Here is a 22,456-nt window from a genome sequence, read left to right as displayed (position 1 = left end):
GAATAATGTTAATATAAATTATATAATATTGAACAAGTATACTTTCATTATACGCCTTATTTATGATTATACACTACATATCCTTATACACTTAAAATAAAAATTTAATTTTCTTGATTCTCTAGAAAACTGGTTAGAAATACTTAGCAAAACAACGTTGCCGGGTCAGCTATTTTGTAATAAAAAATTTTTGGAACTGTTAATCTCATCGATTACCGTCGTAGCGCCGCTGCGCTCACTCGTTATTGTCAGGTGTGCCGACACCCTTACGTTTGCTGTTCGCTCTACTGTTATTAGCATTCGTTTTCTATGGACATATGTCGTTGATGGTTTCCGCATCTCACATTAAATTCAACAAGTGTGTTCTGATCATAGATAAAAGAAAAGTATTGTATATAGTTTTGATTTTCAAAAGTGATTATTTCAGTCCGATTTTGTTTCAATTCAGTGATTTAGTGCACAATGAATGATCTACATTGGCGATAACATTATTCGCAAGCTTTTGGTTAGTACTTTGATGGATTAATAATTTTGCTTATTTATTTAGTACATGACAAAAGCAAAGAACTTTCACAGCATCTTAATTTACTTTTGCATTGATTTGGTATGAGAAATATTCGTTAATAACGTTCGTTTTTATAGTTATAGTTATATTTATTGTTATAAATTTGTTGTTTTGATTTAATTTAAAACCTAATGTTCGTCGTATTTATGATTATTAAGTGCGTAGGCAATTTGTTGTTTGTGGATATCGTTTCAAGAGATAGGTTATGGCTAATACTTATGCTACAATTCCAAATATTTTCTTTCGTGGGTACTTATTTACCTCTTCTTATAGTTATATTAAAATAATATTTTTATATCTATATGAATTATTATAGAATTTTATAATTTCAGATGCCGGTGAGGAAACCCTATTCTACATGATGGAGGCCCATGTAAATGCTTTATCGTACAAAACCATCCTATATTTAATAACTACATGAGGTAACTTGAGTTAGAGTTTGAGAATGTAAGTACCTGCATGCTTTTTATCGCAATGGATATATTCCTGATTAGTATGATTAAATGTTCACGAAACACTTTAAGGCACATGTTATTTGTAGTACATGATTTAAATCTTAGCCATTTGATCCACTATTAAACCTGGATTCAGCAAGTTAATGAAATATGCATCTCTATTTACTAATATCTGTCAGTAATTGTTGTCTGTTTTAATATGAATTCAGCAGTTAATTTACGATGTAGAAATTTTGCTATTGCCAACAAATATGGTTGATATTCAACACTTTCCATCCTGCTATCTACAATTTTAATGGTTAAATTTAATATTAATTTGTCATGGAAAAGACAAGAGATTTAATACTTCTTTTTTATCTTATGTATATTACTTGTTTTCAACCTGTTTAATTTTTTTTATATAGAATCACCATCATTCTTACTGTATGGCAACTGTTTATTCCCTTAAAATTGACAAAAACTTCACTTATTATTCATTTATTTATGTTTTTTTTTTCAACGGCGATAGTACAATATGGTTACATTTTGAAGTCTACAAATTCTAAACTAAAGAGGTAATATGTGAGAAAATTAGAGTATTAAGAGTTCATAGATAGCTTTGTATATATACATAACACTTAATATAAACTACAAATATATAACATTAAATAAAAACTAATAAAATTAAACATTTAATAAACTATAAATCACTACTTAAGACAGACTTTTAAGGATAATTTTTCTGGCTTGATTTTTTATATTTGTCACCGACAGACCAAAGATATCAATCTCAGAAGCAAATTCATTTATTATTTTTGATATTCTGAACATGGGTGCATGTGAAACAAATTTGGTTTCAACTGTAGGTATTTCCAAAGTTCAGTTATTATGTAACTTAACATTTCATACAACTTTGATGCGTTTGAGAAGTTCAGGTGCATATAAAGCACCTTTCACAATATTTACTCTATAGCAGAAGGTGAGGTACATTCTTCTAGCATCGAGTGCGGTAATGTTAAGATGGTTGTACATTTGGGACTGACTTAACTGAATATTGCTCTTGTATCTGCGGAATCTTACATGATTGACAATTTTTTTCTGGACAGATTCAATTCTGTCAATCTGATATTGGTAAATCGGGTCCCAAATTACACACCCATACTCTAATATTGGTGTAACTAAGGTATCAAATAGTACACTCAGGGTATCATCATTTTGGAAATCTCCACTGTTTCTGAGCAGACCACCGAGTATACAATTTGCCCTTGACACAATATTGTTCAAGTGACCATCGAATGCTAGCTTTCTATCTATATATACTCCCAAATCACGGATACCATCCACTTGCGGAAGTACTTCTTCTGCTATGAAGTATCGATGATTAGAGTAGCTTTCACTGCCGCGACAAAATTTAATAACTGCGCATTTACTCACATTCAATTTAAATTTATTTATTTCATACCATCTAGATAATCGATTTAAGTCTTCCTGGAGTGCACACAAATCACCTTTGTTCCTTATGCCTCTGTATATTTTAGTCATCCGCAAATAAAGAAAACTCAGATGAGAACCCATTGCCAATGTCATTCCCAAATATACAAAATAGCAATTGTGTAAGATGAGATCCTTGCGGCACTCCTGAAGAGAACGTACATTTATCTGATATGGAGTCAATTAATTTCACGCATAGTTTTTTACCTCTCAAATAGGATTCAAACCAATTATATAAACCAATTATATAATATAATTTTAATAACAAATTAAGTGGCCTTATTCTTTCCTCTTTGGCACTCCATACTTTTATTCGCACATTCTCTAGAATTATCTTGCAATGATGCTTTTGTTTGTTGAACAAATGAACAAATTGTTAAATATTTGCCTTCAGCGATGTAGGTAATTTTAGTATTTCAAAACACAACACAAGTTTTATAGATTTATTACAGAATATAGATATTATTATACAGATATTCATTAAAGGTATCATAAGGTTATGTGTTACTTTTCGAGTCCAGAGAGAGAAATGTGAGCTTGTAATAAACATTGAGGTCATGTGTCTAGCCGGAAATATAGAGTCTATAGAATGTAGAGTGGAACTCGAGAGATGTAGAGTCCATAGAGTAATAAATGTGATAGTATACACATAGAGGCATAAATGCGACTGTAAATAGGTAAGAGTGTCGGCGCATAACAAAATTCTATTCATAAATATTTCATGGTTACCAAATTATTCAGTTTCTATTAAAATCATAAGTTCTTGGCCTGCAAGTTTTATTACGGCATAGCAAGCCTCTTTATTATGTTCTGTGCTTGTTTGTGTACTTATTTGTAATCCCTCTAAACTTCTAAAATCTTCACATCTTTGAATCATATCCCTTTCTAACAATTCACGCTCAAAACCCGTATCTGATGGAAAAACTCTCACGCATGAGTGGATGTGATTACAAATGTTTGATTGAATCATATACTCTCTACAACTGCATGTGTATGTATGAAAACAAATTTTGCATGGTTCACATATGGTGTCGTAGTAACATCTGTTGGTAATACATTCCATTGCGTATTCAAACTGGTTTGTATAATATGATCAGGCAAAATTATTACACTTCTCATGTGGCTTATTCTTATATCTCTTTGTCTTGTCGATAGTGACATTCCATTCAATCTTCGCGTCCTTTGTCGAAAAGAATCCATTTCAAGGCGTAACACCATTTGAATGGCTTTAGCCATCCTTCTCGAGCACTTTCTCTTGAAAACTCAGACTTTTTATCTGATTATGAAAACTTTCCAAAAACATATTCGTGTTAATTCCTAATCCTTTCCGATATCAATACGCCCAAGTAAACATTAGTAAACTTTCCTAAAATATGCAACAAATATCTTAGCATCATCGTCTGTCTCAAGTTCATTCAAATAATCATTTAAATTCCTCCAAAAATCTTCCTCATCCAAAATCATTTTTATTTCTATAAATTTCTGATAAATTACTTCGCGTTTCTCTCTATTAGCAATCTTGTTTGATGCTGTTCTCTTCCAGCACCTGGACACATGCCAGGAGCATAAAAGTTTATGCTGTGGCTCACCCATGATATCTGACCATGCATTAGAATAAGCTGGAGCGTCATCTAATTATGCCTACCTCATTGGCAATTTGTTCAAAATATATTTTGCATAGAACTTCATCTTGTCTCTTTGAAAAACAAAGTGCTACTGGAATTCCGCTTCCAAATTCATCTACTACAAGTAAAGTATGTAGCAGATAGCCATAACCATTGGTACCATGAGTAGCATCTATGCAAACTCTATCGCTACCGAAGTCCTTTAACATTCTAGACTGCATTTTAGTCATTATTACTAAAATGTAATCTTCATCTCAAAGTCCATAACTAGCTGTGCCTGGTCCAACTTCTTTATGAAATATAATCTTGAATCTATTATCTGTTCTCATTTCCTCCAACCACATTTTGACACTTACTTTATCATCTTTACATTTTGGCGTATATGAGGGTAAAACCTTTTTCTTCAAATTCCACAAATCTTTCTTCGATATTGAAGAAGCTCTCTGTGGTAATATTTTATGATAGGAGGCTTCATGTATTGAGGTGATAATCACGTCATCGTTAACTCCAGCTATAATTTTTTCTGCAAATATTATATTAGTTTGAGATATTGATTTTATAAATACGTCAAATTCATTACTATTTTATTATATGATCAATAAATATACCTTTGATGTCCTTTAGCAAATCTTTGTCTATTGGAATAAATTTAGCCAGGTTTTCATGGCCCACGTGAGTCTTCCAATAATCAATAACCACGCGACCATCATTACATATTGTGGATATCATCCGGGAAGGGCATGCTACTCCAATCTTTCTACTATGTTTGAAAAACCAGCCTGTGTATTCTCGAGAGGCGTATGACCTATTGCAATTATAATAATTAATTTTACTTCCGTCTTTTATCTCGCGTCCTGAGCTGTTTTTTACATAGTGAGATAAATCCTGCTGCTCTATTTTGCTTTTTCATGTATAAAAATCTACAAAAAAGTATGAAAATAATATATAAAATTATACAGAATTGCTTTGATAATATCAGCAATTAAAAATTTACAAACCTTTTAGTGAAGAAAAATTGAGTTCTTCATATTTTATTTCAATCCCGTGGTCGAACTCCATGTGATCGCGCAATGTATTATATCTTGTGAATCTTTTTTTGCACACTGGGCATATTAACCTTTGGCAAAAACTACATTCAAATGTAGTTTTATATTGAATGCTTTGTTCGCCATGAACCTCGCGAACATGGCGATATAAGGAGCTACTACAGTTAAATTGCTTAAAGCAACGTGAACAGATGGTTTTGCTACTCATATTGAAAACTTAAAAATTACCTATCCCTATAAGTATAAACAATATAAAAACTACCTATCCCTATAACTATATATGCAAAAAAGATAAACAATATAAGGTAAACGTACCATATTACGGGATGTTAAGGAACATTTGACTTTAAAGACGAATTTTAGAGAAAATAGGAAAGTGGACAAACTAAATCTGTTATATTTTATTAATTAGACCTTTAAGATTATTATAAAACAAGATTTTTTGTCGTAGAACGTCATTTATAGAAATAATCGGCATTTTGGTGAACTACGCGTTTGTCTCTAATTCCGTGATAAAATTCGGTTCGTGAATATAATGCCGGGAGTCGCTGTACACTATTCCGTGATAGCGCTCGAAGCATACATTTTTGATCGTATTGCCTTGATAAATATAGTTGAATAGGTTATAAAAAGTACGGTAAATTATAAAATAATACTTTGATATCATTTTAAACATCTATTTAGTAGTATAAAAATAAAAGAATAAATAAAAATATAAGAAGTTGAAAAACTTCTAAAATAAAAATAAAATAAAAGCTGGTATTATTATAGTAATAGCAGTAAAATAATCATTATCAATACTGTTTCGGTAAATCAAATAAATGAAACAATAAAGGAATAATTTTTAACGGCAATTAAACAAAAATATAAACTTAAAATAAATATAAAATTTAAACTCAAAATAAAAAAATTAAACTTGAAATAAAAGTTGCAATTCTACCAACAAACGTAAATCTTTAAAGACTTTAAAATAATCTTTAAAGTCTTTAAAGTTAACAATAACTACTAGCTTAAATCAAGTTCGATTGGGAATTTTGTATGTTTTAGAAGTTTTAGAATATAAGTATATTCCAAAAGCTTAATCGGATCAAAACTATCGTATTTACAGGAATGTCCCTAGATCTCTGCATACATACATACATACCAGGGCCCTAGTGAATCCGCGCCCTATAAGTACCGTGCGCTATACGGGGTATACCTGTATTTTTATTCAATTTATATATTAGAAATAATTGATCATAGATGAAACGGTAGAAATAAATGATTCTCTCATTACTACAATATTCTAGGTATATTGGAACAATGCAAATAAGTGAAAAAAATCGTATACTTTCTTACTAAAGAGTAGTCATTTCAAACTCAGTTATTAGGGTTAGAAATTTAAAAAAACATATACCGTAATTACGTCACAGTATTCTGTAGTCATTAGCAAACTTATTAACACCAGAAACACCGCCGAATTTAAGCACAGTTGAAAATAAAAGATAAAACTATTTCAAGTCTACTTCTCGTAATTGCGGGATTCTCACGGAATTACGTTCATTGGTTCAGTTGTGTGAACCTAATTGCGGGAGTCATGAAATTGACAATTTCTTGACAAATATATGCTCGATTTAACTATAAAACTAATATCTTATTATTACTGATAAAAAATTTCACATATTTGAATCGATTAAGCTTATCGGAATCGAAAGAAAACCTTAAGCAATGGCACCGTCACATAACCTAACTCGCTAACAAGCTAGTACGAAATGGCGATCGTGTTACGACCGATGCTGTCAAAAGCTTTTTACGGCTTTAAAAACTAATATTTAAATTCGAAAATCGTACTATTTTATTAGGATTCAAATTATAATTGATGTGCTATTGAATAACATTATTATTTATTGACCGTTTTCTTATTTTGAGATCAAAATGAAAAACTCCCGTAATAATGTACTATCCCGGAATAGTGTACGTTTACCTTAATTGATAAACATCACTCACCGAAAAATATAATAAAACTGGCCTAACCTCTAACTATCACACTACTCACGGAAAAAATAAAATTCGTACCGATCGAGAAGGCGTAAGCTTAACAATGATTACAATATGACAAGTCTGATATTCCCATGCGCATGGTCGACAGACTTGAATATTTACACACCCGGCTTCATGGTGTTTGTACACACCAATGCATGCACAACCGTACAATGAGCTTCTGTCAAAAAGACTTCCACTTGATACTCTTATGGTTTCTGACTTAGGGTTTAAATTTACAGACGAGAATTTTAAGGGTAATGTGGTATTGTTACAAAAATTTAATTTAGAATCTACTATGTTGATTGAACCACCAAAAGTTTTTAAAAAATCCATACCTAAAATTCCTTCGCTCTTAATAGGAAGATCGTCTTTAACTATATGAAAAACATGTTTAACTATTTTATTTCCTAATCTAATCCTAAATATTGCCTTACCTAAAGTCTGAACATTTATCCCTGATACTCCTGTCAAATTCAATTTATCCTCTAATTTATGACTTATCTCTAATTCACACCTATTAACGAAATCTCGACTAAACTAACTTCTGCTCCAGTATCAACGAGTCTCTAACTGTGTCTAACGATTCTAAATTTACAAAGGCTAAGTTATTTGAAGTTTGTTCTATACAAGAAAGATGGCTCGCTTTAATTCGCTACCCTTACTAGTTCCAGGTTCTGGAGCTCTATCTGAACTATCTTTTATATTTTCGTTGTTCTTTAAATATTCGTTTCCTACAATCCTTAATTTGGTGGCCAACCTTTTTGCAATAATTGCATACTAATTCAGTTTTTATTTTATATGATGTAGGAAATGGATTTATGGATGAACCAGGTTTTGAATATTGATGTTCAAATGAATTTGGTAAGGTTTCTTCCTCGATAGCGATTTCCCTAGCCTCCCTTAAAGTTTTAGCGGTCTTACATTTAACTATAATTTTAAGAGAGGGTTGTAGCCCTACTTGGAAAATATTTAATGCCTGCTCTTGTAACAGTTCATTGCAATAATCATTATAAGATGAGCTTTTGTGTTTTTTTATAGAAGCATCTACTAATTTCATTAAAATTGATTCTAATCTTTGGCCGTAATCGATAACACTCTCATTATGGCCTTGCCTACACTGATTAAATTCTACCTGAAGGGCAGAAATTGATCTACGATCCAAAAATAAGCTTTCAAGGGTAGACTTAAGGTCTTCAAAATCTGAAAATTCTTCATACTGGATAGCTTGTAACGTTCTGCCTTCGATTTTGACATGTGTAATATAATTTAATAAACTAGACTTATCAGATTCGTCAATTTCACCAAAAGCAAAGGTACAAATTCTAATGAAAGATGAAAGTTGGCTTTGATCGCTGCCATCAAAAGATTTAATCATACCCCTAGCTTCAGCAAGTGACATACGAGCCATGTTTGGAATATTTGTATTAAAATGAATAGAAAAAAGAGAATTAAATTTTTGGGGCAATTGAGGAATATGCGAAATAGTAATTTAATTGCCAAAAACTGAGTCTAAAAGATTAATTAATTATTGAATTTGGCTCACCTCCTTCCAAATGGTATTCCAGATATTTATTGAAAATAGATTCCTCTGATCTGCTAATTACTGTCTGCTGTGGTAAACCTATATAATTCATAAACAGCATTAAATGAAAGTAAATATAGCGGATATTAATATAATAAAATATGTAATAAAAGTATGGGATTTGATTTAACAAAATTGAAGCATGAATTGGAATTAAAATATTATTGTTTGAGAAAAAAATAATATATAATATCAAAGCTAAAGATTACATAATGTTGTCAAAATATTTTCTAAAATTTGAACATAAAAATACCACATCTAAATTTAGCAAAAATAAAATAAAATTCTAAAATATTATAACTATAAAATTTCATTTCAAAAATAATATAATAAAATAATATTTTTAAATTATATCTTAAAATTTTCTGTTAATATATATTCTAAAATTTTCTGTTATAAAATATTTGTTCTAAAATTTTCTATTATAAAATATTTGTTCTAAAATTTTCTGTTATAAAAATAAATATTCTAAAATTTTCTGTTCTGCAAAGTTAATTAAAATTTACTTATTCTAAATTTGGCATCTATAATAATCTCATAAGTTTTGGATTTATACAACTTTAAGCGTCCTTTTTCCAAGCGTCCTTCAAGATGGCGTTTTCAAAGATAGCCTACTGCGACGGCGTCGTATTTCTATCGTGGCGTCGTTTTTAAGAAAACGATTTTACCGATGATTTTTTTGAATCCACGTTGTATAAAGCGTTTCTGAATTTGGTTATTGTACTCACAGGCCAATTTAATTTTCTTCAGACAGAATGAATCCAACTTCTGACACCAAAATGTTGTAATTGAGAGAATAAACTTCGCAAATGAGAAATCACACAGTTTCAATATTAACCCAGCCAAATTAAAGTTAAAAAAGCCGTCAGTTAGGAATAATTCGTATAGAAATTTGGTACAGATGTTAAATAGGCCATTACAAATGAAATGTCAAAAGTCCCCATCGATCCGACATCCGCGATTTTTTAAATTTAAGATCAAAGGTGCAAAATTCTAGTTTTCCTCATTTTCCGCCGAAACCATATAATTTTTTAAAAAAATTATGTTAGATAGGTTTAGTTCTTATAAAATTCTCTATTAAATTGTTATTATTTTTTTCGTTAGAATCACCGTTTCTGAGATATTGTCGTTTGAAAAGTTGAATTTATATTTTTCATAATATGCAGCCTTTATACGTCATCAAACGTGTAATATAAATAAACAATAAGAGTCCATTAGTTTGTGTTTAAAAGGCTAAATTTAATGAAATTTTTGTAGTATAAAACTATAGTGTCAGCCCCTAATTACCTTAGTTCTTGAGCAACACCCCCCAGCTATGTCATTTTTCTAGTGTGAATATAGTGTCAAATATATGACTGTTTTTGAAGCGAATAAACGAAATATTTACCTATATATGAATTCAGGGCGTATTATGACAATCCAAAGTCATAATAATTAATAAATTTTTATTATAATATTGAATAAATGTGTCAATACGTAGTGTCAACATATGAGATGGAAGATGAAATGTCGTTGCCTCATATATTTTTTTATCATTATATGATACAATATGTCATTACCAAATGACGAATAAATGTGTATAAGATGGTTGGATCTAAAATGTCAATAAAAATGTTAGTTTCAATTGCAATCTTGATTTAAGAGACCTAACCCGAACAACAGCCGGACCAGCTAAAACCTGTCAAGATCATGATTATTATTATGATTTTTAAATTGTTTAGGACCAAGATGATAGCCTACCTTAGACAATATAATAATTTAAAATACAATATATCTGGTTCCCTAATAGCAATTATTGCAGAAAAACTAAACATACCTGTTTTAAGACAGTATGAAGTATTTTGATTTAGTATTATAACATAAAAAAAATAACATAAAAAAATTATTTAATTTTGTTATTTCATCTACTGAATCTGGTATTTGTTGTTTGCTGAGTTTTAATTTTGTTGTAGGTTTTATTTGAATGTAGTTAGCTTCCACTGAATTAAAACTAGGACTGTAGGCAAACTTAATAATTGCAAAGGGATATAGAAATTTGTACAAGTTTTCTTGCAGGAAATGTTTGATTATATAATAATAATTATATATATATATATATATATATATATATATATTAATTATTAATTTAAAAGTTACACTGAAATTGTCAAAGAACATTCATTTTAAGATTAAGGGAAGTAATAGAAATCAAATAGTTTATATATATTAACAACGTAACGCGTTTCGTCTACGCTGCTTTCGCTAGAAGTAGAAGCTGGACCGGTGGCGCCCCAACTTGCTTCATCGGACTAAAATAATAATTATTAATTTTATAATAACTGATTGTTCAATATATCAATCAATGTATTTATATATTATTATATAAATGTAATATTATCTTATCATGATAATGATAAGCTGATATTATATTTATATAATAATATTATAACAATCTTATAAATTCCAATTCCATTCTGGAATTGGAATTTATAAGTTTGTTAGTATTACAAATAAAGTTGTTTATTTATAATAGATACGGATGTCCCTCTCCTTAAAAACTTCGTGAAAAAAGAGCCCCACATCATCACTATTATCATAGCCTTCCGGCATAAGTGATATAATCCTGTTGTCCTTTACCAAATTTGTTTGAATTTTCCTGAAGCTAATTCCGACAGCATTCATATCATACTCTGTTATAAAAATATGGTAATAATGGATTTTGTGTATAATTGTAAATAATATTACTGAGCTTATACAAAATTTTCAAATTTCTGCGAGGATAGATAGAAAATGAATTAAGTATTTCTTCTTTGACCTGCTTTTTGAGAAGTTTCGAGTAACATTCGATGAATTAAAGTAAATTTAATAAAAAGTATATATGTAAAGCAGGGCAAGGCACAAAGGTCCAATTTGACTTTGAGCAAATACAAACTATATTATAAAAATCAAACCAATTATATCACAACAAATTACGCTTCTATAAAAATTTTCAAATTAAAAGTGTAAAGTTTTTACGCGATTTTGAAATATCACTTTTATATATATATATATATATATATATATATATATATATATATATTGATGAGTTATTTATAATCGGGCAGTAACACCAAGTAAAAAAAAAAACTAAAGTAATTTTGAAATACTTTATTTATCCATACGTTTCGGTCTTCATCGAGACCGTCATTCAGTGGAAAACTTATATGATGTAGAAGGAAAATAAAGTAAAGTTATAAAACTTATATATAAGTACTTACAGAATTAATTATGCAAAAATACACTACACTATTACATTATGATAAGCCAAGCTATTAAGAATTGAAACATTTAAACTAATTATTTTTTTGACAATTTTTTGGTTACATTATAGTGTGTACAAGTTGGATAACGACTAAATACTGAATGAATGAATGAATGAATGTAAAAAGACCGGCAAACATATGTTTTTTGTAAAATAATAAAATAATAAAAATACACGCTTCATTCAGATATAGTAGTGATTTTGAAATGATCTAAGATTATTTTATAGTCATTGCAAAGCGAATTGTTGTCAGTTCTTAAATTTATGGCCCTATCCTTGTGTAAAGATATTAGACATCCTTCGCTAAATTGTCTTTTAAATAAATTATTTTCGAAATGTAAAATCGTGGGATTGGAAAAATGAATTCTGGTTTTTATTTTTCGAGTTGTTTTTGTGTTGTGAATTCTGACTAGTTTCACCTATGTAGCAATTACAATCTAGACAATTAAGCTTATAAACTAGATTACTTAGGATTCTTGGGTTAAATTTCGATTTTAATTTTGTAAAAAAAGTTGAAAAGGTGTTTTTGGAGGTACAAACTACTCTAATATTATTTATACTAAAAAGTTTTCTCCACGGGTAATGTAATTCTTTAATGAAAGGTAAATTTATAGTTCCGACGTAGTTTTCAAGGTTTGGATTATCAATTGAATTATTGTGATAGTTTTGGAGATATAGGATTCTATTTTTTGTTATGGATTGGATGAGGTGTTGTGGGTAGGAGTTTTTGGTTAGGATTTGTGAAATGAGAGAGAGATTCTTTCTTAAAAATTTACTGTGTGATAATAATAATGCGTGGTCTATTAAGTTTATGATTGTGCCTATTTTGATAGAGAGGGGGTGGTAAGAATGGTAATTAAGATAACGGCCTGAGTTGGTTTGGGATACCAATCAGTTATTATATTATTATTTTCGCGAAAGAGTTGTACATCTAAGAAACTAATAGATTTATTATTTTCTAATTCAGAAGTGAATTGTAGGTGTTGGTTGTGGGCATTAAAAGAATTTACCAGAGTTGTTGTGTCACTGTTTGGGATGCATGTTATGATGCCATCAACATATCGGTAGTAAAAAATTTGTTTGTTGTAGGAATTTAAAATTGTGGATTCTATGTGTTGAAGGGCTATTTCAGCTAAAGATGGGGAGGCTGGAGATTCCATTGGTGTACCAAATGTTTGGAAATTGAATTTACTATCAAACTCAAAATATGTGTTAGAAATTAAAAATTTTATTGTTTCTCGAAACCAGTGTAGGGAAATTGTGGTATGGAAGGATATATCGTGCCATTTTTTAGTTATGGCTTCAAGGATAAGGTCTAATGGAACGTTTGTAAACAGTGATACTACGTCTAAACTAATTAAAACGTTATCATTTTGGACTGTAATTTGTTTAAGTTTTTCGACAACCTCGAAAGAATTTTTTATGTGAAATGGGGATTGTTTGGTGACAGGAGTTATGGAATTGTTTATATATCTTGATAATTTATAAAGTGGTGAGTTAATGTCTGATACAATAGGACGGAAAGGTAAGTCAGGTTTATGGATATTGGGAAGACAGTATAATCTTGGGTGGTAAGGATGTAAGGTACCCCAAAATCCATAAACCTGACTTACCTTTTTTGTATACCCATCTCGCAATTCAATGAAGGTGAGTGACGCGATGACAAATTATTAACAATGTTCTGAAAGCGGAAACGAAATTATGGCAACTAGAATTTATATCAGAACAACATTGACTTCTTCTACAACCAAAAAAGTTTTGTAGCGGGTCTTGATTAAAATTTCTCGTACATAGAAAATGAAACCCCCGGTATCACTTATTTTTTTCCAAATGTGTCTCAAACTCTCTACAGTTTTTACCCAGTTCTTAACGCATGCGGCTTTATTTACAACAAAAAAAATTATTTTAATTAAAATAATTTATAATAATATAAATGAAAAGCAAAAATATAGTGTTTCGTGTCGATTTTAAGAAATTCACAACAAATTCTTTCGATGTTGTTTCGAGGTTATAAATTTTGCTGACGATAGAATTCTGACAGAAATAATGCAGATTTTACAATTATAATACTGTTTGATTATTAACCCAATACATATAAATGTCGCAATGTTGACCGCCGCCGCATCCGCTATAGTTACCGCTGCTGTGGCGAATGTCACCCCAGCCGCCGCCATTTTTACCGCGATCTTTGCGTAGGCTTCCGCGGCTGCCGTGATTTTCCCCATGGGGTTTATTAGTGCCCCCCGTTTTATTTCGATCAGTGGGGCTTATATGATCCTTTCCTTGAAAAATTTTACGAAGTAGACTTCTCTACGTCGTGTCTGTATTCATATTCGACCGCCATGAGCGATAGAATGTGGTCGTTCTTTTCTAATCTGGCGTTTAAATTTTGAAAACTAAGGCCGACAGCATTCATATCGTAGCCATAGTGTGCATCGGATACGGCACACAGCCCAACCCCATGGTTGAGAAAGGATTTCGCCCAAAGGACATCTCCGATCTTCGCCGGCCGCGTAAATGCCTCCGATACAATTTTCTTTTCCCAAGAGGATTTTATCTCCCTATCCGTTAAAATTATTAGGACTTCATTGCGCGGAAGTAATACTTGCTTAGAATTTTTGATCTTTATAAACTGTATTGAATTTAACACTTTCTCTAAATTTTATATGCTGTGATTGATTAGAAACAGCATATCGAAATAATTTATCTCGTACTGGCAACTTAGTCAATCTATTCACGCTGTCAAATAAACAGTCCATAAAGATCAAGAATTCTCCAGTTCCAAATGTTGTAGAACTTCCATTGGCTTCCAAGTAACCGGAGTTCTGTAGACCATCCTCATTGCGTTGGGAAAAAACTTGAGCTGCAAGGCTGAATTTCATCCGCTTCATCTTATTTTAATCGAGATGATGTTTAGTTAATCAAGAACATCTCCGGAATAATCTGCAATTTGCATCATAGTCATACTAGCTTACAATATCTTACCAGGAAGGCCCATATTCCTTCTCGTCTAAGTTCGTAAACTTCACGTTATATTTTGCAAAATTATTCCGCATGCATTTTAATAAATGCGGAGGGCCAAACAACGGAATTATTTCGTGCCCATCAATTTCAAAACTCACTTTGTCCCAGTCTCGATTTTTAGTTTTATAATCGTGTTCGGTGTTTTTCAATAACATATTAATAGCTTTACAGTTTGCGGAGTATTGGTCGCAAACTGTGGCTAAATTTTTAAATCAATACTGAATATTTTTCGAGAGATATCAACAATGAGACTTTTTAAATCTGAACTATTGACTCCAACTGAAAAGTAAAAAGCAACAGACTGCTTCCATCGATCTTTAATTTGCTTCAACATAAAAACTAGTGCATGATCTGCAAGTAAAAGCTTCCTGCCATTTGCCTGTTATTCAAATCCTATTAAATGATCCTTTTTCTGATCATATAATAAATCAGAAGATAATGATATATAAATACACAATATTTGCTGCAAATATTTTTTTTGCGAGAGATAGCAGCTTCTAATGATTGGAAAAGCTTATCGTTAATTCCAACATGTAATGAGATATGCGACAGTAAATTTCTTAAAAGTTTGAAGACTCGGCAATATAAATATTTGCCTCCAGAAATAGCAGGTCTTTGGCGACTTTTTATAAAATGTCAATGCGAGAATTTTATCTTCAAATGTGAATTTTCTTCCATCCGGTTTTTTTTTGTATGTTCTCTCAATTGGCATTTTATGACTTGCCCTCAAATTAACGTCGCTGGAATACAAGAGAATTTTTCAGCACATTTGATGCTCTGCTGAAATTTGTCCCGTAAATTTGTATTTTGTTTATCAATTCTTCGCATCTCCTGTATCAAAATTTTTGATGTGTTATACATCTTATGGACTCGGGGTGTCAAGGCATTGCTGCGTTTTTGTTTGACACTCTGCAATAGTTTGTTTTTAAAAATACAAGTAATTAATATTATTGTAATTTTCAGATGCGTAAACCTTTGCGAGAAACTGGTGTAAATCTGATGGTTTTAGAAACATTCTTTGTCGCTTAGGGGTGCTCCAATTTTCTTGCGAATTAAATTTATTAAAATAAAAAAGATCACCCAAAAAAAAATCTCGCGGTGCATAATTACCTGTGACCGGAATCTCTCTTATATGACAACAGCTTCCTTATGTCTTCCTTCATTTCATTAATTTTATATGATAATTTGGATAGAGTGTTCATGATACTATCCAACTTGTTCTATGCGACATATATATTGAGACGTATGAATTTGTTTATTGGAATTTAAAAGATTTTAATAAATAGTTTAAATATATAAATTTTAAATAATTTACCCATCTCCATATTGGGACTCTCCTCTACTTCTCCATGTTCAATTTCACATATCACTTCTGCTATAAATATTAACATGAATGTTTTGTTGAATGATATAATATAAAGATATTAAATAATGTACCTTTCTCGATATTGGGGCTATCCTCTATTTGTTCGGTTTTCGTTATATGTAGCTACGCATCTCCCCGTGACAATTTTCGTATTTCACAGTATTATCAGGAAGGGGCTTACACCCCTTACATATTTTATGAACCTTCAATGGAGAAATAGTTTGTTTTCTGGGCATTGAGAGCCCACGAACAAGGTATATGTCCACATTTATCCTCCTTATCGTAAATTACGACATCCTATGTAGGCTGCGTGTTTGGCGCGAACAATTTTATTATTTGTCCAAAATTCAACTAAAGATGAGTGGAACAATACTCTTATGACAATTTTTTAATGGAAATCTTATCAAGGTAATACTTGCAATTAAAGTATTACTAGGTTGTAGTACTAGTGGTGCACCATGTAGAGAACTCAAAATCCAAAACATATCAATAGAATACTAGAATTATAGAAGGCAACCTCAAGTTATACATCTTGAATTTAAAGAATATTCAAATATTCTTATATTCAAATTCTTTATTTCTATTTGGTAGAGTGTTGCATGCCAATCCACTACATAAAAAGCATAACTCGTGTTTTAGTAAATCTAGAAAATTGTTAGAATGTGACATTTTTTTAATTATTTTCTAAATATTGAGCTGTTTAGTTACGTGTGCTACTATGTTCCATATAATTTTATTTGCTCATGAGTTTCTTGTTGAGCGAAAATAAATCTAAAAAAACAAACGCGTTAGTAAATCAATATGTAATGTATTGTAAATTTGTCGGTAGTTTTCTTGAATTGCGATTTTTTTCGAAATTAATGTTGTGATAATAAAACTAAATAATGTGTGATGATTTAGTCTTTGAATATGTAAAATTATTTAAAATATTTAGCAGTCACGAAGAAACTTTATTTGTTGAATGCTAACAAAATAAATTTGGAAATAAAATAAATAATTCAGAAAAGAAAATAAAATTAATATTAAAGAAAATAATAGGAAATGTTAAGATAATAGATATTTGTAGTCGATTTTATTTCTCCTTTGGTAATAGGAGTATTATGAATGGAATGAAAAATTATTACGTACATGAAACAAGAGATAATGAATGAATTGAAGTAAAAGCACTGTTATTGAGGTTCAACAACAACTAACGATTATATAATAACGAAATTGCGAATTGGAACCAGAACAATTAAGTAATTTTGGAAGTAAAACAAGATAGTAAACAATATGATTAATATTTACTATAATTACTCATTTATCTCAATATGACAGACGATATGAATATTTGAAGAGAGCATAGGTTTGCTCTTACGTAAAATAACATGAGCATATAACTAACATGTCATGGAAGGAATTAACTTTGATTGAGACAAATGCATAACACGAGGATTTAGTGTATAATGCACGATATTTCATATACAATTTTGATTTCGATAGTGTCAGTAATTATGATTTATTTACATTACAATTTTATTGGTCTATTTGTTGAAGAATCACACATGACAATGAAAAAGGAAATTTGATTTATAATGATCATTGTGATGGCAATGATTCGATGGCTTTATTGTGCCAAACTATTTGAAAACTCCAAATAGAAGTTAGTTCCAACACAGTCAAGGACATTTATGTCTTTATGATCGTGAACTATTCAAAGTAGTTTTCGACCAAATAGAAGAAAGCGCTCTGGATTTACATTATTAACCAAATATCAAATTTGAAGCGGATGCAAAGTATGAATACTTCATACTTCATACTTCAACATTTTTTATTTAGTTTTGGATCTATTTGGCTACTAGATTATTTTTCTTCGAAGATCGATACAGAATGTTAAATAAAATGATATCTATAATTCAGTTACAGAAGGAATTTTGACACATTTAATAATTTTGAGATATTTAGAAAAGGTGCAATCACAATAAATAGTATTAGCTTGTAGATTCTTCATCGCCATGCATAATTAATCAGAAACATAGTTTTAATTTGTACGGATTTGTTAATCATGGATCAAATGGTATAACTGACCTTAGTTTAGTCGAAGAAGGAAGTGACATCACAATAAATAATATTCGCTCAAAGGTTCAAATCAAGAGGATTGTTTTAATTTGTACGCAAATCGTAACCATGTATAAAATGCTATAATCTATTGGCAAACGAAGATATTTCAATACTTATATAAATTATTCAAGGTCGTGAAGATTGATTTGTCCAATTCAATTGTGATTGTAAAATCTTGGGACCTTAAAATGACTCAACTGATCTCTGGTAAAAGTTCTTCCCAACCTTTACCAAATCACTTATGTATATGTATCTACTAAGTTTGTTAAATTGATATAAAAAGGAAATTGAAACATGTTATGCAGCATGGATATTATATAAAGAAAAAGTAATATAGAGTAAAATCGATTCGCACTCGAAATCGATATTAAAAATTTGTATTGATATTTGCAAATATTAAGAAATGTTTGAAGAGAATAATCAGTTTTTAATGCAATAGGCTATATTTTACTAATTTTAAATATTCAACGATCAACACATGTAACTTGTAGAATAAACTGGTAAGATATAATAAAATTTTCTTTGTTTTTCACTAAACTTACAATTGGAAAACTACAAACGCTTGAATACATTTCTACAATACATTCAATGTGATAACTTTAAAATGAATGTAAAATTATATGAATCATTAATAATATAATTATAGTTACTAATAGCACATACTATCGCTATAATAAAAGTAAAACATGTTTCTTATAATTTTACTTTCATTTTTTTATTTTGCCACTATATTAAAGCTATACATAAGATTTATTTTTGAACATACAAGAGACTGCGCATTTTGTAATCGATTTTATTTCGAGTATGCTTTTTCATGTCGTTGCTTGTACCATGTAAACCCAAGTTGAATATTTTACTTTTTATATATACGATTTTTAAATTTCGGATAAAAGAATGTCTTCCACATGTGCACCACTTTTTTTTAATTATATGCTAATTCTTGGGTAAAAAATCTTCTTTCATTTCACTATTGAATTCTTGGATAAAAAATCGGAGTCTGAATCTAGAAAAATGGATGGCGACAGAGTTTAGATTTTTTATGCTATATACAGTCCTAAAAACTTATCTGCCCAGAAAGCTATATAAAAATTTTCTTAACTTTCATGCTGCTATTCTCTAATTTTATGTTTTCTCGACGTTTCAAGCCATTCTGAATCGAATGAGACCAAATTTGGAAAAAGTATGTGTGTGTGTGTGTGTGTGTGTGTGTGTGTGTGTGTGTATGTGTGTGTGAACAGATTTTTTGCCGTAAATCGACGTTTTCTCGAAAACGGCTGGGCCGATTTCAAAAATTTAAAAGCCATTCGATGCATCTCGACGAGGACTATCCTTTGCCAGTTTTGTGGGACGATCAGCCGAGACATTTCTTTATAAATAGCAGAAAGTGAAAGATTTTTCGTGCACGTTTTAGCCCGCAATTCTGAACCGATTAAGAAAATTCAAAAACCGTTCGAAAGATATTGATTGGGAATCGTGCTGATTAGTTTTTGGTAGAGATCGGCCGGGCCGTTTTCTTGTAATAAAGTTTAAAAAAAAAAAATTCGACGATTTTCATGATTATTTTTTTGACGGTAGATACCAGTCTTCTAGATCATACTAAAATATTACGGCCCTACGACAACTGGTTCAGCTTTAAAAATTCGTCAAAGTTTGCAAACTTTGGTATTGTTTTTTTGGCATTTGTCAAAATTAGACTTTTGATCGACGTTTTCTCAAAAACGCCTGAACCGATTTTGAAAATTTTAAAGCCATTTGATGTATTTCGGTGAGGACTTCGTTTGTCAGTTTTGTGCGACGATCTGCCAAGCCGTTTCTTTGCAATTTGAAAAAAAGTGTAAAACTTTTCGTCCACATTTAAGCTCATCCTACCGAACCGATTTTAAAAAATCAAAAACTGTTCGAAAGATATTAGTTGAGAATGGTACTGATTAATTTTAGGTGAAAATCTACCGAGCCGTTTTCTTGTAATTAACTGTTGAAAAAAAGTGTTAAATTTTCGTCCACATTTAAGCTCATCCTACCGAACCGATTTTAAAAAATCAAAAACTGTTCGAAAAATATTAGTTGGGAATGGTACTAATTAATTTTAGGTAAAAATCTACCGAGCCGTTTTCTTGTAATTAACTGTTGAAAAAAGTGTTAAACTTTTCGTCCACATTTAAGCTTATACTACCGAACCGATTTTAAAAAATCAAAAACGGTTCGAAAGATATTAGTTGGGAATGGTACTGATTAATTTTAGGTGAAAATCTACCGAGCCGTTTTCTTGTAATTAACTGTTGAAAAAAGTGTTAAACTTTTCGTCCACATTTAAGCTCATCCTACCGAACCGATTTTAAAAAATCAAACTGTTCGAAAGATATTAGTTGGGAATGGTACTGATTAATTTTAGGTGAAAATCTACCGAGCCGTTTTCTTGTAATTAACTGTTGAAAAAAAAAATTAAGCCGATTTTCATGGAACTTTTTTTGGCGATATACATCATGGTCTTATAGAACTTACTGTAATATTACGGCCTTACGACAAGTAGTTTAATTTTAAAAATTCGTCAAACTTTTCTAAAATTATTATCGTTTTTTTTAAGTAGGATTGATGAAGTATATTATTTACACTTTTTTTTGATTAAGTCAATTATTTACACATATCGGGAAGTTCATGTAACTTGCCTCAAGGCTAAATACCAAACCAACTAGTTTCGGTTTCTCTGGTGAAACGCATTCTTTTCAACATTTAAAATACTGCTCTGTCCAGCCGCCTGCAGCATTTGCGATCTAAAAACATGATCTTTAATTTATTGTGACAACTTTCTATAAACATAGTTCAAAAATCACCCTCACATAGTATTGCACGAAGTATTAATTTGGTGGAACTTTTATAAATATTATTTACTGTATGAAAATTACACCACTTTTTTGCTAATTATTTTGTTATTTTTCTGCAGTTTATTACATCTCATCTTATTTTTTTGTTTATAAATTAGTGGTGTGCAGTGGAGATATTATTTACTGTATGAAAATTAAAAAACTCCACTTTTTTGCTAATTATTTTATAATCTATTAAAAAAATGTTATTAGTACCATTAACTTATTCTTAGAAAAGGTTCAGGTCTTTTTACATATTGTCTTTCTCTTTTTAGATGACTTTTATCCAACTTTAATTTGGGATATGTGTTATTTTCGATATGTAGTTCACATGGAACACAAAAATATTTAAAATTTGGATCTCCTAAAGATGCTGGTGATAAGGAACGTAAAGCTAAACTGGGATCACACTCAAAGTGAAGCCATCTTAATCACATTCCACATTGTTGCCAAGAACTGCTGGATGGTATTAAGTCCCCATTGCAATTGTTTTTGCAATTAATAAACGTGTCTTGGGAATTTCTTAGACATCGTGAATAACTGTAATAATAAATAAACAACTTTATTTGTAATACAAACAAACTTGTAAATTCTGATAATTCAAAATTTTGTGAAAAGATATCTTTATCAGAATTCTGATACAAACAAGCACATATATCTAAATTATTATATTTACTTACAGAAACTCCGGCTTCTCTACAAAATTCTAATTAGTAAATAGGTTACGGAAACTCGTGGCGCTCGAACTCTCAAAAACAAAATAAAGGATTTCCGTTTTGTTACGGTGCGTTCGACTTGGACGCTTACGCGCTGTGAGCGCTCACGCTTATAAGCACAAATTTTTAGCGTTCGACTTGGCCGATAAGCGCTTAGAATCGATAACTAAATTCCGCCGCATCAAAATGGCGGCAACTGGCGATAACGGTAATTGTGTAAATTTTATTACTTTCTGGATCATTCAGCGGGATTATAAAGAATTTAATAATTAATAAATAAATGAAATTTCGTTTGCTTGTGCTTAATTCATATTAATATTAAAATTAAAATTTAAAATTATTTA

The 22,456-nt window shown here is 30.4% G+C and overlaps 1 long non-coding RNA gene across 1 annotated transcript; it reads left to right on the top strand.

The window, feature by feature from the left end:
• The first annotated feature begins 386 nt into the window (after nucleotides 1-386).
• On the top strand, nucleotides 387-21,851 carry LOC113363200. Its single transcript, XR_003365870.1, has 3 exons — nucleotides 387-505; nucleotides 898-987; nucleotides 21,672-21,851. It is a non-coding gene; the product is annotated as an uncharacterized LOC113363200 (long non-coding RNA).
• The last annotated feature ends 605 nt before the right edge of the window (nucleotides 21,852-22,456 follow it).

The sequence above is a fragment of the Ctenocephalides felis genome, unplaced genomic scaffold, assembly GCF_003426905.1.
Source record: "Ctenocephalides felis isolate EL2017-DRISC unplaced genomic scaffold, ASM342690v1 CF-g0.4_SCAFFOLD_00845, whole genome shotgun sequence".
NCBI classification, from domain to species: domain Eukaryota; kingdom Metazoa; phylum Arthropoda; class Insecta; order Siphonaptera; family Pulicidae; genus Ctenocephalides; species Ctenocephalides felis.
The sequence above is the reverse complement of the archived record's forward strand: the minus strand, read 5'-3'. Positions and strand labels throughout refer to the sequence as shown.